The sequence below is a fragment of the Manacus candei genome, unplaced genomic scaffold (genome assembly GCF_025592945.1).
Source record: "Manacus candei isolate 608988 ecotype Guabito, Panama unplaced genomic scaffold, ASM2559294v1 h1tg000025l, whole genome shotgun sequence".
Taxonomy (NCBI): Eukaryota; Metazoa; Chordata; class Aves; order Passeriformes; family Pipridae; genus Manacus; species Manacus candei.
Genome location: NW_026138073.1, coordinates 4,305,001 through 4,319,265, shown reverse-complemented (window position 1 = coordinate 4,319,265; position 14,265 = coordinate 4,305,001). Strand labels below are relative to the sequence as shown.

General features: G+C 43.5%; 1 protein-coding gene across 19 annotated transcripts in view; it reads right to left on the bottom strand.

Moving 5' to 3' along the window:
* Nucleotides 1-14,265, bottom strand: part of FOXP1 (forkhead box P1) — a 380,386-nt gene that overhangs the window by 169,303 nt on the left and 196,818 nt on the right. For 6 of the 19 annotated variants that reach the window (XM_051788678.1, XM_051788677.1, XM_051788679.1 and 3 more), the window contains exon 1: nucleotides 6,110-6,403. The exons of 7 other annotated variants lie outside the window; for them this stretch is intronic. The gene's annotated coding sequence lies outside the window, so the exon portion shown is untranslated. 6 more of the 19 variants (XM_051788662.1, XM_051788664.1, XM_051788666.1 and 3 more) reach the window with 4 other exon arrangements.

Sequence of the window (14,265 nt, the reverse complement as noted above, 5' to 3'; positions counted from 1 at the left end):
ATCAAAGTCCACAAAGTCCACAACACCACAAAGACCAGATGCTGCTCAGCTCCACTGGGCTATTAAGATGAGCAAGGTTAAGCGTGGAGATTAGTAGGCAGGAGGTGGGTGCTGAAGTGTGCCATTTCTGCAATTCTTCTACCAGTATAGTTTCTAAAGACTAAGCAGCATTGGTTAATGTCAGCATGAGGGAGGATTTACTGACTGAAGCACCTGTCAGAATGAGGACCCACTGCAAGTCTGAAAGACTAAGGGACTGATATTCAGATGTCTTTAGATGCCTCACCATACACGGAGGCAGCTGGTGAGACAGTTTAAAGACTCCTGAATAAGCACCAACCTATATCTTTAAGCATCTCATCACTTTTAAAAAACTATCCCTGGGGTGTTCTGGGTCTTAACATCTCTGTTTTAATATACTTCCAGACTCAACCCAGACTACAGATTCACAATGTAGCCTCTGTTTCAAAGTTTCTTCCAAGGCTGATGATTTTATTTCAGCTGTTAGTATTTGGAGGTATTTACAAATATATATATATATATATATACACATATACGCATATAAAGATCATTCAGCATTTGTCTCCTGGGATCAGTGCTAGAGCAAAAATGTCGTCATAAAACAACACTTCTTTGCCACATTTGTGCAAGATTTTAAGCTAACAAAAAGTTCAGTCTTTATTCCAGGGCAGTTAATTAAGGTTGACCAAGTCAGGCAGAAGTAAATTAACTTGGCTGATCAATTATTTATATGAAGCAGAATAAATGCCCTTAAAGAACTTGGCCCAGCCATGAAAGGACATGTAAATTAAACACAACACAGATTTATAAAATGTATTTCTACATTTATAGGCAGAAGAGCTAATGGTAAAACCAGTTTTAAGTGAGCAATCAAATCACAAAATCTAGCCTGAAATTCTCAGGCAGGCATAGTATCTATACGTGCATGGTCTATGATCAAATGTTTTACCTATTTGTTACAAGCAGTTCCCCAAAACAGGCTCAGGACTAACTTTAGAGCACTTCTCTGTGCAATTAAAAAACAAACAAACAAACAAACAAACAAAAAAACCAAAAAACAAAATAAAACACCAAACAAGCAATGTTTGGAAGCATTCCATGACAACACAAGGCTGCAAAGACAGGATTTTACCTCTTGAAAACGAAGCGCGCTCCGGAGCGTGACCGGGAAGGCAACAGAGAGCAGGAGCAAAGCTGCTGCTTGCCCCCAGCACAGGGACAAAAGTACTGCAGGACCAGCCTGACACTCCCAGCACTGCTTGGGATCAGCAACAAGGACCACAGCCTTTGCCAGGAGACCCTTGCCCAGCTCACAGGTGGTCTCTTTTAGTCCCGGTGTCTTTGGAGCAAGTGCCCTGCCAGGGAAAGCACCTCAGGCTCCACATCCCACCACCGCTTCTGAATTTTTCCAGGAACATGTTTTGATGCCCCCCAGGCGATGCTGAAACACCCATCTCCTCCAGCTGACACCCCGTGCCTAGGTTGGTGAGGCAGCCAGCAGCACCATCCCGCCATCCATGAGTTCAGTAAAAGAAAAAGGACTCGCTAGTGGAAATTAAAAGCCTTGTGTAAGGTAAGGCTTTGATGTGCCATGGGGGAAGGCATACAGATGTTCAGCTGCTCATTTACTAAATTACACCATGTCACAATTAACTGTGAATCAGCCAGCTTCACACGAGCAGCTCAAGGGCTGCCACCATGCTAAGTGCAGAAATAACGCCGGGGAGTGGAGTCCAAACTAGCCAGGTGGACCAGATGACTTCTCTCTGCCGGTGTTTGTGGTTAGCACGACTATTAGAAATAGCCATCCCAACATATGGCATGATTTAAGTAAATCAGATCATGCTGAACTCACCAGCCTTTCTCAACTTACAAACCCCTCCGCTCTCGTCATTGCAGATGGGTGAACACCCGTCATGCTTTTAGAGTTTTCAGTAGCCGTCATTTATCCTGCTGACAGGGTGTATTTTAGGTATAATTATGTACTAACTAACTATAGATCAACTGTCAGTACATTAGGGTACTTTTTGGATAAAACTTACCCCTTTGAAGGCCAGTCGCCTACACACTACTGGTGGTTGCTGAATTGTGCAGGAGTAGGAGAAAGGAGAAAGGGATTCAAAGTGCAATTAAGGATCATATTTAAGAATCAACCAAAATAGTAAGGAACAGAGCGAATCAGGCTCAGCTGTCCTGAAAAGTGATGCTGAGTCACGTCTGACAACGGTGTTTGGAGGAGGAGAGGCAAACCTGGAGCAAGGCAAGGGAGGAACATGCACGGGATGTGTGGAAAGAGGAAACAAAGAGACAGCGACGAGGTGAAATCCTTTGATATTTCCTCAGCTTAAAGAGGTAATTCAATGCATTAAAATGGATCCTTGAAATTTCAAAGGATGAAACTCACACAATAAAGATTGTCGAGAGTGCTATTTTCTAGGATTAGAACAAAAACGTATTGGGATTTGCTATATGATCTTACGTCGCTGAGCACGACTGTACACTTGCTGTTATGCAAGCACCATCTTCCAATAGAGAATTTTCATAATTATAACAGAAAGGCGTAAATTTTCTAATGCATGGCAGTTCAAAAAGTAATCAAGAGAATGAGCCTGAGGGCTATTTTAATGTATGCAAAGCTAGTGACCCACAGTAAATGGGAGGTAGGCTTCAATGAATGCAAAGTAATGCACACATACTAAAGACCTGGTCTGATGAGGGACGGCTAAAATTAACACCCAATTAATTTCCGAATTGACAAACAAATGAAACCCATAAATCTACTTTCTCATTAATTTTCTTGTGGTATAATTTAAAGCAGTAATATGAGGGCAAAAACTGAGCATTATCCATCATAAATATCAAAAAAGATAGCACTGTAACACCATAAATTATGCATATTACCTGTTGTTAAAAATGATTAATGTATTATCAACTTTATCGTGCACTGTATATGTCTAGACGTATCTAAAATCTGAAATTTCATTTAGTGCTTAAGAAATAAAGGGTCCAGAAGAAATGGGATTACCCACAGCACATCCTTGGCTCAGTCTCCTGACACAGGCACAGCCCTGACACTCTCACCTCAGCTGGATTCATCCCAAGCCTTGGGTCAGTGGAGGTTGAGCACATCACTGGGGTGACGTGCTGAGCCTCTCTGGGGAAAGGAAACAAATCACACTGTTCTTGGAGCATCCCTGAGGGCTGATCCACAGCCTTGGCACCCAGTTTACATAGGGCTGCTCCCCTTACCTGCCCTCCCAGTCCTGGGGTAGAGCTACTTGATGATGCAGAGGGAGGTAAGAAATGGACAAGGAGGATAAAAATGTGAGGCTGTGACTATATTGAGTGATGAGCCAGTGCTTTCCAAAAGTGCTTGAGCACATCACCTTGGCCAATGCGAAAAGCACATGGGTTGCCTTCCCTCCTCCCTGTGGGTCATGATGGTGACCAGCCTGGTTTATTACCAGGGTTTAAGTCCACTTGCCACTCTCAAGTCTCCTGAAGAGCAGCTTCACCCATTCCTGTCTAGATATGCAGGCTGCCACAACTACTTCTTTATTTAACTATATACAATGGCACAACCTTTTTCACTGTTGGTAAGTGTGGCTCGCACTGCCCTGGGTTCCTTCTTTTCAGCACCAGCATGTATTGCCAGGGCCACAGCAACCTGAAATCATTTGGAGGCATCTCAGTGAAAGGCTGACTGATGCTCTGCAGGAGCTGAAATTTAAGACAGTTGCGGTGAGAAGAAGGGAAGGAGAATGAGGAGCCTAATCCCCCTTGTGCCACGCTGACTTATTGTGAAATCATGGTCAAACAACTTAAACATCTCAGAGAACCAGTCAGTGCAGTTACCCCTACGGAAATCTCTTCTGCTGAGCGTGTTGCTGACCACAAACAGCAACAACAGAGATCGGGCAAATCCAAGAAGAATTAATTGAAACAGACATTAAAAGGTTGCCATATGCTCAATTCAAAAGAGCTGGAGTTGGTCCCCATGAAAAACTAGAGCACTAAAACATACCAAGCTGTGAAGACAACAGGTCTCACTCCTTTCCATGAGGTAAGACCCAAAGCATTAGGCAGACAATGGACAATACAACTTTACCCACACCAGGTTTTTGCATTCTGCCTTAATTTTACACATGCACACAAGTTACTTCCAGTCTCACCTGGGATAAACAAACTCCCTTTCCAAAGCCAGCTCCATCTCAATCTATGCCTCTCAGCTTGACAGCTATTAAATCCATATTCAGCATGAACCTCATGCCATAGCTGCATAAAAGCTCTAGAGCTGGGCCACTTCCAAGCGACTGGCAAATACGATGTAATCATTTACATACCATCATCGGCAGAGTGAGGTTCCTTCCTCTCTCTTGGGGAGAGCTGTCTTTCAGCCGTGAGCTTGACAGAAATCATCCTTACCATCACTGGGATCATCATTTATTTGGAAGGAAAGGAATGGCGAGCGGCAAAAAAAAAAAAAAACCCAAACCCAACCAGAAGCCATAATTCGTTGTGCCATATGACTCTGTGACTGCTACTGCATGGATACGAGCACCATGGCATTAGAGGAATGACTCCTCCAGAGAGAAGGACTCAACTGCAGCACGGTGAGAGGCTGCAGAGCTGCCTCGGTGCTGGCCCCATGGTTGGTGTCCCTGGGGAGGTACCCACCTGCTCATCCCAGCCTGGGCATCACAGAGAGCGTGTGGGGCTCCCCGCTGTTCTGTGCAGAACAGGAACAGAAACTGCAGAGCTGTTCTCACAGCCACGACTTATTTGTTTGTATGCACACTGCTCTGAGCTTGCAACATAAACTCTTGCAGTCTGTCTCGCAGAAAAACAGGTGAGTATTCAACCAAATAAAAGACCAAAGCTGCATTTAGTAAATATAGTCAGTTTATGCCAGATAGAAGCAGCTTTGCTACAACAAGATGATACCAAACCTTGTACCAAGTGCTGGCTGTAGATGAATTAAGACTCCCACCCTCCACATACATCTCTGTTAAAGCATATCTGTATTGTCTAGCAGCCTCCATAAGTCAAAAACCACCTCAAAGCCAGGTGCAACTCTAATAATTCTGCACAACACCATTTTCACTTCACTATTTTCACTTAGTCCAAGGCAGTGAAGGTTTGATTCATCACAGTAACACGAGTCAATTAACGACCAGCTTGTCCACTTATGCACTCAGGCACCTCCCGCTCCCCTCCAGCCCCAACACTGCTCCAGCAGCCCAAAAGAACAGTATGTTTGGATCACTGGTGTGAACTAGGGAATACAATAGATCACATTTCTATGCATATTTTGTTGCTTGCTTTTCCAAGGGATGAAAAGGACAATTATTAAATTTTATCCTTCAAAAGCTTTTTAAAACACGTATATTCAAGATACTTTAACAAATGAATTCACATATAAAGGAACAGACAACACCTTCATATTTTAACAAATAAATTCACATATACAGGAATAGACAACACCTTCAAGTTAACATTTCTTTCCCAAGGTCACTCAAAGACAGTTTACTCCTTTTGTGTGCATAGCCCTAACAATTTACTGTTAGTGATAACAGGTCCTGCCTGGCATTTGAAATTCTGGCATTTGAAATCCAATCCCCCTTCAGAAACAACAACAAACAATAATTCTGAAAAACAAAGATGGTGTGAGCGAGTTTTTCTTGCTCGTTTTCAAAACAACCCAAAAGCAACAACTACCAGGATGGCTCTCTCTAATTAGGACTCCCAGAAACCAAAGAACAAACAGGCAGCATAGAGAAATTAGCAGATATAAACGCAGTTTTCCAGTTATAAAAAGAAGAAAAGCAGCTCTGTCATCTCACTTGCAGGAGGAGGAGCGACAGAGCACGTTTTTAAATTTGGTATTTTCTCTCCATTCAAACAGCTCTACTTCTAAAACACATTTTCCTCAGATCTCCTCGGAAATAAAAGTGAAAGCTTTGCCTTTTCCAACTCCATCGAGGGCGCATGCATCAATTAAAATCCGACACGAGGAAAGAGGGAAACCAAAAAGCCCCCAACCAAACGCTGACACAGAAGGCAAGGCTGTACTTTTGGGGTGATTTACCTGGTTCATAGCCCTATATCTTTGTCCTAGACCTTCTACCTCCTTGTTTGCTCCATGCAGGATTTTCTAGCCATCAGCCGTCTACCGCTGTGCTAGTCGTCTTGCAGGAGTGCTCTCTCCCTTCTGAAAAAAGCAAACAACTGGATAGATATCATTACACTAAGGAAATCTCTTGGAAAAACCAAACAACTTGCTAATCTTTCTAGCCCCTTCACCCAAGTTAAAGATAAGCAAAGCAAACCAAAGTGAGTTTCAGCCACATTCCAGGGACAAGCTCCCCTTTTTCTCCTTTATCAAAATCCCAGCATTTAAAGGTTTTTTTCCAGACCTTGCAGGATAAACTGCTGCTCACACCCGCAAACAAAGCAATATTTGTTTAATAACTGATTGCTGCCATGGGTACAGTAAACAAGGGGCCCAGCATTTGTGTTTATGAACAAACACATCATCTTGCAAGAGCAATTTAACATTAACCAGGTGGAATAATCAACAGATTTCATAGGTGACACTCGGGGCAGGACTAATGTAAACAGAGCAGGGAGGAGAAAGGGGCCACTCTTAGGGAATCAAGGTTGAGGCAAATGCATTACAGAGTAAACAGCTGGGAAGAACTCAAGACAAACAAATAGTCATTTTTCTGACATTTCGAGAAGCAGAAAGGTTGTACGTTACATGCATCAGCTGCTGACCACCATGAAATCAAACCAGTTGGGGACCAGGCCTTCTTGTTTACACAGTGCCATGTTTGCTTATAAACAACAATTTGCTGTTACCAACCTCGCATTACTCATTGCATAAACGAGCAGATCAAGTGAAATCCTGTTAACTCTTCTGTGGATTGAGGGTTTTTTCCTCCCCTTCAACAACAACAAACAAAAAAGCCTTTGCAGTCTTGCTGTGCAACCTCAAGACAACAGGCAGCAGAGAAAAATAGAGAGCTGTGCATCTGTTCTGATAAAGGGGAAAGAAAGGAGTTGAAAACACTTGAAAGTGTTTCACGGAACAAGATTTACCGGCCAAACCACTGATGTGAAAGATCCATTTGCATTCAAAAAAAAAACCCAAAACCCTCCAACAACCAACAACTGCAAAAGGTGGGGTGCAAAATTTTCATTTCACTCCTAGAACAAACAAGCAAAACAACAGCTTTTCACACAACAGAACCTGCCCTGCACGACCATGGACACGTGTGGTTTACACATACACCCATAGCCATGCCACCTCCCCGCAGCAGAGATGAACCAGCAAGCCATGGTTCAGCCCTCTTTCTCCTCCTTTCTCTCTCCCATCCTCAACTCCTTTACTTCTGCCTCCCATCACCATTCTCTGATCTCCGTAGAGGTCCCAGCTCCTTTTTGTTAACCCAAGGGAGCCAGAAGACTCATGGATGCCTTCTCACAACCAAAACCTCTGGTCCCCAACCAGCCCCCACTCAACATCCCTCTCTTGGCCCCAAGGCACTGTGACATTAGTCCTCAAGGTGCTCAGGATGCCAAAATTCCCTGGGTTTGCCACCTTCCATAAAGCTTTTCCCTCTCCATCTCTCATCCCTGTATAACTCAAGAAGTTGCCTATTGCAACATTCCTCCGGGAAGGTTTCTGTAATTTCTCTATCCTGAACATGGATTTTGGGAAACATGTGAAGTACAGAGAGAGAAGACGGATGGTCCTATCCATGAAGGTTAATCCAGGGCTCTGGGTTACATTCCTTGCCTGACACAATCCCTGAGTGTGACCTCCAGAAGTCTCTTCATCCCTCTCCTATGTAAAATAAGCCCTTTAAGATGTTGTACCAGCTGGGTGGGGTTAGAGGATGTAGTTGTGGGCTATACCACGGGCCGTTTTTTCTCCCAGCTGCACTGTGGCCCCTCCCTGGTTCACCACTACCATCTGATGAGCACCAGCACCACTGCCACACACTGAGGAAAATCATCCCTGTTTCGAATCCACGAAGCATCCAAGGTCACAGCTGGCCCTGGTACTAATCTCCCCTCCCTTGCCATTTCATGTGTAAACAGCATGATGGCCAGAAGCCTCCCCCCTCATCATTTTTTCACAAGTTTTAGAATATTTGGTACTTTTTTCCACAGCACAATCCTGGACATTGACAGCTGGCCAAGAACCTCCGTTTTCTTTATCAGAAAATATTTAGCCTTTTGTTGTAGTAAGAAAAACCCGGTTCAAAACCCATGAAATCAGTACAACCTACTAATAAGGCAGGTATTTAAATAAAACCCAAATGCAGTATTGTTCGGGCAACGGCCTATTTTTTAATACATCAGGTTGACAGCATAATAGCAGGCAGGATGAAAGGTGCGACTCGAGGACGGGGTTGGCGTCCGCACACCAGGAAAACAGAAGTGTTGCCCCATTTCCTGTGCTGCAGCAGAGTATTTCTGATGTCTGGGGCTGCCGGGGACTTAACTCTGAATTAATGATTACACACAATACCCTCCTTTCTCCCCTCCCTGCAGGACAGCGAGGGCCAGCCTCACCGAACGACTGTGGGCAGGCAGGCACAGGTCACGGGGGATTTAGATATTTCACAGCAGCTTCAAAAATTTAGACACCGCAACCTGAAGGCTTCTGAAAACATCAAGCTTCACATAAAAGTCCTGATATTTCCCTACTTGAGGCAACTGCTCTCACCTCAGCAGCGCTGCCTGTTCCACAGTCCTTTTCCAACACATAAAATCACAGTTTATTCAGTACAAAGTAACTATGCTATGATAAAAACTATAAGCATATCATTCAAATGCTTTATTGGTCAAATAGATGGATGCTTTTATTAGTCCAACCTTTTTTGTAATGGAGTGCCACTGATGACCCAGTGTTAGCCTCATTCCCTGCTATTAATCACACTTCTAAGAGCTCATTTTGCTTTAAAATCTTAAGAAATTGCTATAATTTAAAGACATGGTGTCTACATAATGGGAAATGCTTCACAGATTGTATCATTCCATATAACACAGAATTTTTATGGCAATGCTGACCACGATACCAAGGTATTACAAAACTTGAATAAAATATTTTATGAAGAAAATCTAAATGTAAACTTCCTTTTGCATTTGTGGTTTGCCACATCCATAATGTTTTAATCACAGCCTTTTGGGAGTTGCAGTTTTCAACTGCATGTGGCTTACACAGATTAACACTACAAAAACACTCCCTGAACAAATATAAACAGACCAAAACAAAATTAAATGAAAATTAAATAAAATAAAATGATGGACCATGAGAGAAAGACTGTTCAAGCTATATTTTCATGATTTTCACGCAAGGGATTTATCCTCTCATTGACTAGATTATCTCTTTCCTTTTTTTTGCAGAGGGAAAACAGATGATGTTTACTGTGAAAAACTTTTATGACAAAGTGGAAGCATCTTACAAATTTACCTACACAGAGAATTAAATTAATATAATGATGGTCCTAACCCATATTATTAAAATGTACTTTGCAAAATGTTTTGACAATGTTGACTGCTGCAGGAGGGAAAACACATTTAAGACTATTTTAGCCAAATGCAGAAGCAGAAGCCTTTCATTTTTCAAATGCTAAGTAAAAAGCATCTTTAAACATCTTCTCATGAAAGAAAATGCAGTGCAATTATGTTATATGGCACATACAAAAGCGTGTTCTTTTCCTCAGTTCTCTAACAAGATATTAGTACCTCCTGGCCTTAGGAATATTATGTGTAAATCACATCATATTCAGAGTGTCTGAATTAATTATAATAGGAGCTGGAGAGAAATGTTAACTTTCCAGGTTGTTGCTAAGGATTAGCCCTTGTTTACAATTCTGTATTTATAGAACAAGAAAAATTTGTCAAATGAAGGGCAAAGAGGAAAGCAAGAACACAAATTTAGCTTTGATTTCAAAACAAATCAGATCTCGCAACATTCCCAGAGAAGAAAACCACAGTTTTTAATGTGAAGATGCAAATGAGTCTCAGAATATAAAAATGTTTTATAATTCTGTGCATTCAACACTCGTAGATGTTATTTAAAGAATTTATGTTAACATTTCTCATCCTCACACAGCAAGTCCAATTTGCTGCAAACAGCATCAATTTAAAATGGATTGCATTTCTGTGGGGCACGGGGTAGCTGAGGAGGCTGAAGCAGAAGGCAGCAGGGAGTTTGGCCCCCAGGCACCAGATTTGAAGGGATTCACGGACTACTCCAAAGGGGTTCAAGGCAGTGTGCAGGAGGAACAAGCCCTCTTGCCTTCAACAGGCTTAATCTTGGCTACACGGAGATGTGCAGATCCATCCAGAGGGCAAGTCATGAATCTCAAAACCACTGCAAAGGACCAGTTGACTTCCCCAAATGCAGTGAGTCTGTGATGTGAAAAAACACCTTATAAGAAGGGCACTTTGGAGACCAAGAAAGGTCCATCATGCAAAAAACACATTATTTCTGGAGAGCCCTGTGAGGACAGATGGCCCAAGGCTCCAAGTCCATGGGATGGGTCCCAGTGAGCAGAGAGCCAAAGCCTTGCAGGGACTTGCAGGTCTCAGGCACCTTGGCAGAACTGGCCAGGGAAGTTTGTACTGCTCACTATTCTGAGGATAAAGAAAGCACTTCGGCCTCCAGCACTTTCATTTCTTTGCACAAACAAAGGCACACCCACTACAATTAAGTTGCAAAACCCTTTTCATTACGACTCCTTGTTTTCACACACTTCAAGCCTTCCAAGATCTGCAGTCCCTCTCATGCTTCCATCAGTGTGTGCTTCTGTGGGGAAAACTAAGCAAAGGCTCTGTAGTGGTTTCAGTTTATGGAGAAGCAAATGGAAAAATGCTTTTTCCCATTTAAAAAAAAAATGTAACCACCAACTTCTGAGCAGGGTGACTTGCAAAAATGCTGAGCACCCACAACTGAGAGTATCTAACCCCCCACAAGAATCGGGCCCATAACACAATATGAAAAATGCACTTAGCTAAGCTTTTGTGGAAACACAGATGGTCTCCCTGCCTTGCCCTGTCCAAGGGCTATGTCTCTCAGATTACAGCTAGGGCAGCACGATGGAGCAGGGAAACCAAACATGTGCCTGTGCACACCGGTCTGTAAGCTAATGCACTTACACACATGTGCTATTGAAGAACCCAACATATATCAGTTTCACATCATTCACAACAGAGTTAATTGGGACACAAGAGGTGCTTTCCCCCCAGTTTTGTCTTGGCGGTTTTTTTTTAACAGGAACAGCTCCAGTCTGGGTCCAGAGTAAGGATCCCACCCCATCACATTTCTGTGCAGGAGACGTGTACATACTGCACATGTTCCTCAGCAGCCACGCACATGGATCCCAAGCACCCAAAAATACAGTTGGTCCTCATCATGCTGGCCCATTGAGGGGGGGGAAAAGTGCGAATTTTTTCCACCTCAAAATTTCATCCTGTGCCTGAGAAAACTCCCTAAAAAAGCTCTGTTGAAACCAATTAGTTTCTAACTTACCAGAAAAAGCACACATGCCTACTTTTGAGTCAGGATGCAGGAAGGCAAGTTCTTAATATCCTTCTTCTGCATTCACCCATGGCTGAAGAGCAATGCCCACCTCTAAGCCACCACCAGAGATGACTGGGAAAGGGTTCAACAGCAGAGAGGAGTTACCAGACACCAAATAAGCCTCTCCAGCCTGCCTTGACCAATGACAGTGGGCAACTGTGAGCACTCCTGTGGCTGCCCATACCTTTTCCATGCATGATGCCAATGGAACAGAAAGCCTCTCAACAGACAGCACCGTGGCCCCATGACCTCTCCAAAAAAAGCTGTTCAGCCCTGGATTAGAAGGGTCCATCACTGCCAAGTTTGGCAGAGGTTGCTCTGTGTTTCAGGAAATGGCCTTTCTGGTGCTGAATCTCCAGCAGCATGTGGGGGCCGTTTACAACCAGCAGTGTGTGTTTAACATCCAAAATGTGCACTGAAGACAGTATTTGAACATCTCCAGCCACATGCAGGTGCATGGTCCCACAGATGTGCTGGCTCCCAAACACTGAAGAGCTAAGGCATGTGGCTTCCTGCTCCAAGGGCTTGTGAAAGAGAAGGATACACTCTCTCTATTTACAGTCTATTCAAGACAAGACTATTCAGTGTCAGGATGTGCCGTAAGAGGGTAATTTGCACCCTAAACTGGATTGTACGATACCGCAGTCACAGACCTTATGATCCCTTCCTTTGGATTAAAACCGTTTGTACAAGTCAAAGCAGAACAAGGAGAGTAACAAAACATACAGTGTATTTTGTTCTACACTGCAGCCACATATTTCAACTGCCTCAGCCAAATTCTTAGAGTAAACACAGCTTTAAAAGAAAATAACTAGAATAAAGAGCTTCTGGAAAGTTCTGACTGATTATGCATGCAAGAATTCTGCTACTGCTTCCTCCCATCATCTGAAAAATAAACCAACCACCCAACTTCCACAACTATCTACAAAAGTGCTATTTTTCTGAAACATGTTACAATACTATCTGAGGTCTGCAAGTTGTAATGAATGCATCTTGTTTTGTAAAATACACAGAGGAGCTCAATTAAATGAACAACTGTAAAGGAAATAGAGCTGATAAAGGAATTAATGCTCTGTGTGCCAGATCATAACATAACATCTAGGATAACAAAACCGTGTCAAACATGCAACCGCTGAAGACTTAAAAAAATGAAACAACAAAGTTAAACCCTAAAATATTAAAGCACATAAAATCAGAATGCACAAAACTTATTTTACATAATTGAGAGGGGAGCATGGGCAGAAGCAAAGGGATCTCTCATAGCTGTTATTCAAGACTTACTAAATACATAAAAAGACTGAATGTTTTGTAAACGAGCACCTGCTCCGCTGATGATCCGCTCCTTTCTCGCTGCCCAACCTGCTTTTTTCCAAAGACCAAGCTAACCCAAGTTCCCATCCGCCGAGGCATGGCTGAAATTATTTCTCAATCTGAGTCTGCATCTCGGTCTCCTTTTTTTTCCCTCCCCTTCCCGCTTTCCTGTGCCGCTCGGGCTGCCCACACGCTGGAAGGGAGCCGCCAGCCCCGGTGCCTGCTCCGGCTGTCGGCACACACGACACCGGTGGGAGCACAGACTAGAGCTCAGCCGGAAGGGAGACAGTCAGGGTTCTGCAAAACCTCGCACGTCGGCTTTTCTCCTTTCGCAGTTGGCGTGTGAACTTGTAACTCGGAAATTGCAAGTTCCCACCAATTTTTTTGGCAACTTGAATGCAGTTTTTAGGAAAACATAGTATGCGGCTTTTGGCACACGGAACTACGCGCGAAGACTTTTCAGACAAAATATGCAAAGGTGATGGTCTCGCAAGCCTTTAAGGGCTTGCTGGATGGAACACAGTTTGGAAGGCAAGAGTACAAAATTCTGACTCCCACAAGCAGTAATAAAAATCTGTGTTCAAGCGGCTCCACAGACACTTACTCACAAAACAGGCATAATATCTGCATGGAACATATATATGGAACAGCCTCGGCAATGCGATGTACCCACAGTTCTGCACCATCCAGCAAACTGGGCATCTAGAGACACCTAAAACAGTCCCTCTCCTACACTTCTGACTAAAAAGGCAAGACTATAGGCACTTTCTGGCAGACTTGAACATCAGTATACTCGGGGGAGAGGAGGATGGAAAATACTTTAAATTACAGAGATGCTAATCTCCCACTATTGATGTGTCCAGCTATTAGTCAAGTTGCTTCAGCAAAACATCTGGCCTGAGCCACGGGCCTGGTGAGCAGCATGAGAAGTCCCTGGTGTGGCTGCAGCCTCTTCATGTCAGCATAAAAAACACCCATATTTCCCCCGCTTGTCTGGCCACAGACTGCGTGAGAGTTGCACACACCTATTTGTATCACCTTGCCACTGGCAAAGCCTACTGGCATCCCCTCCTGCTCTGAGAGATGTGGATTTAGCAAAGGATTTAATTCTTCCCTTCTTTCTCTAAGACCTTTATAGTAGAGGTATGAAGTTAGAGGAGCTTCTTCAGGAACCTCACTCCCAGGAGTGCTGACCTCAAGGAGTTCCCAATGGCAAGGATTCCATGGGTGGTAGCTGTGATTACCACCATGGAGGGATACAAGGGAAACGGTATGGACAGTGTCAGGAGCTCCATGCACCACGGCCAACAGCTTCAACAACACTAAATACACAA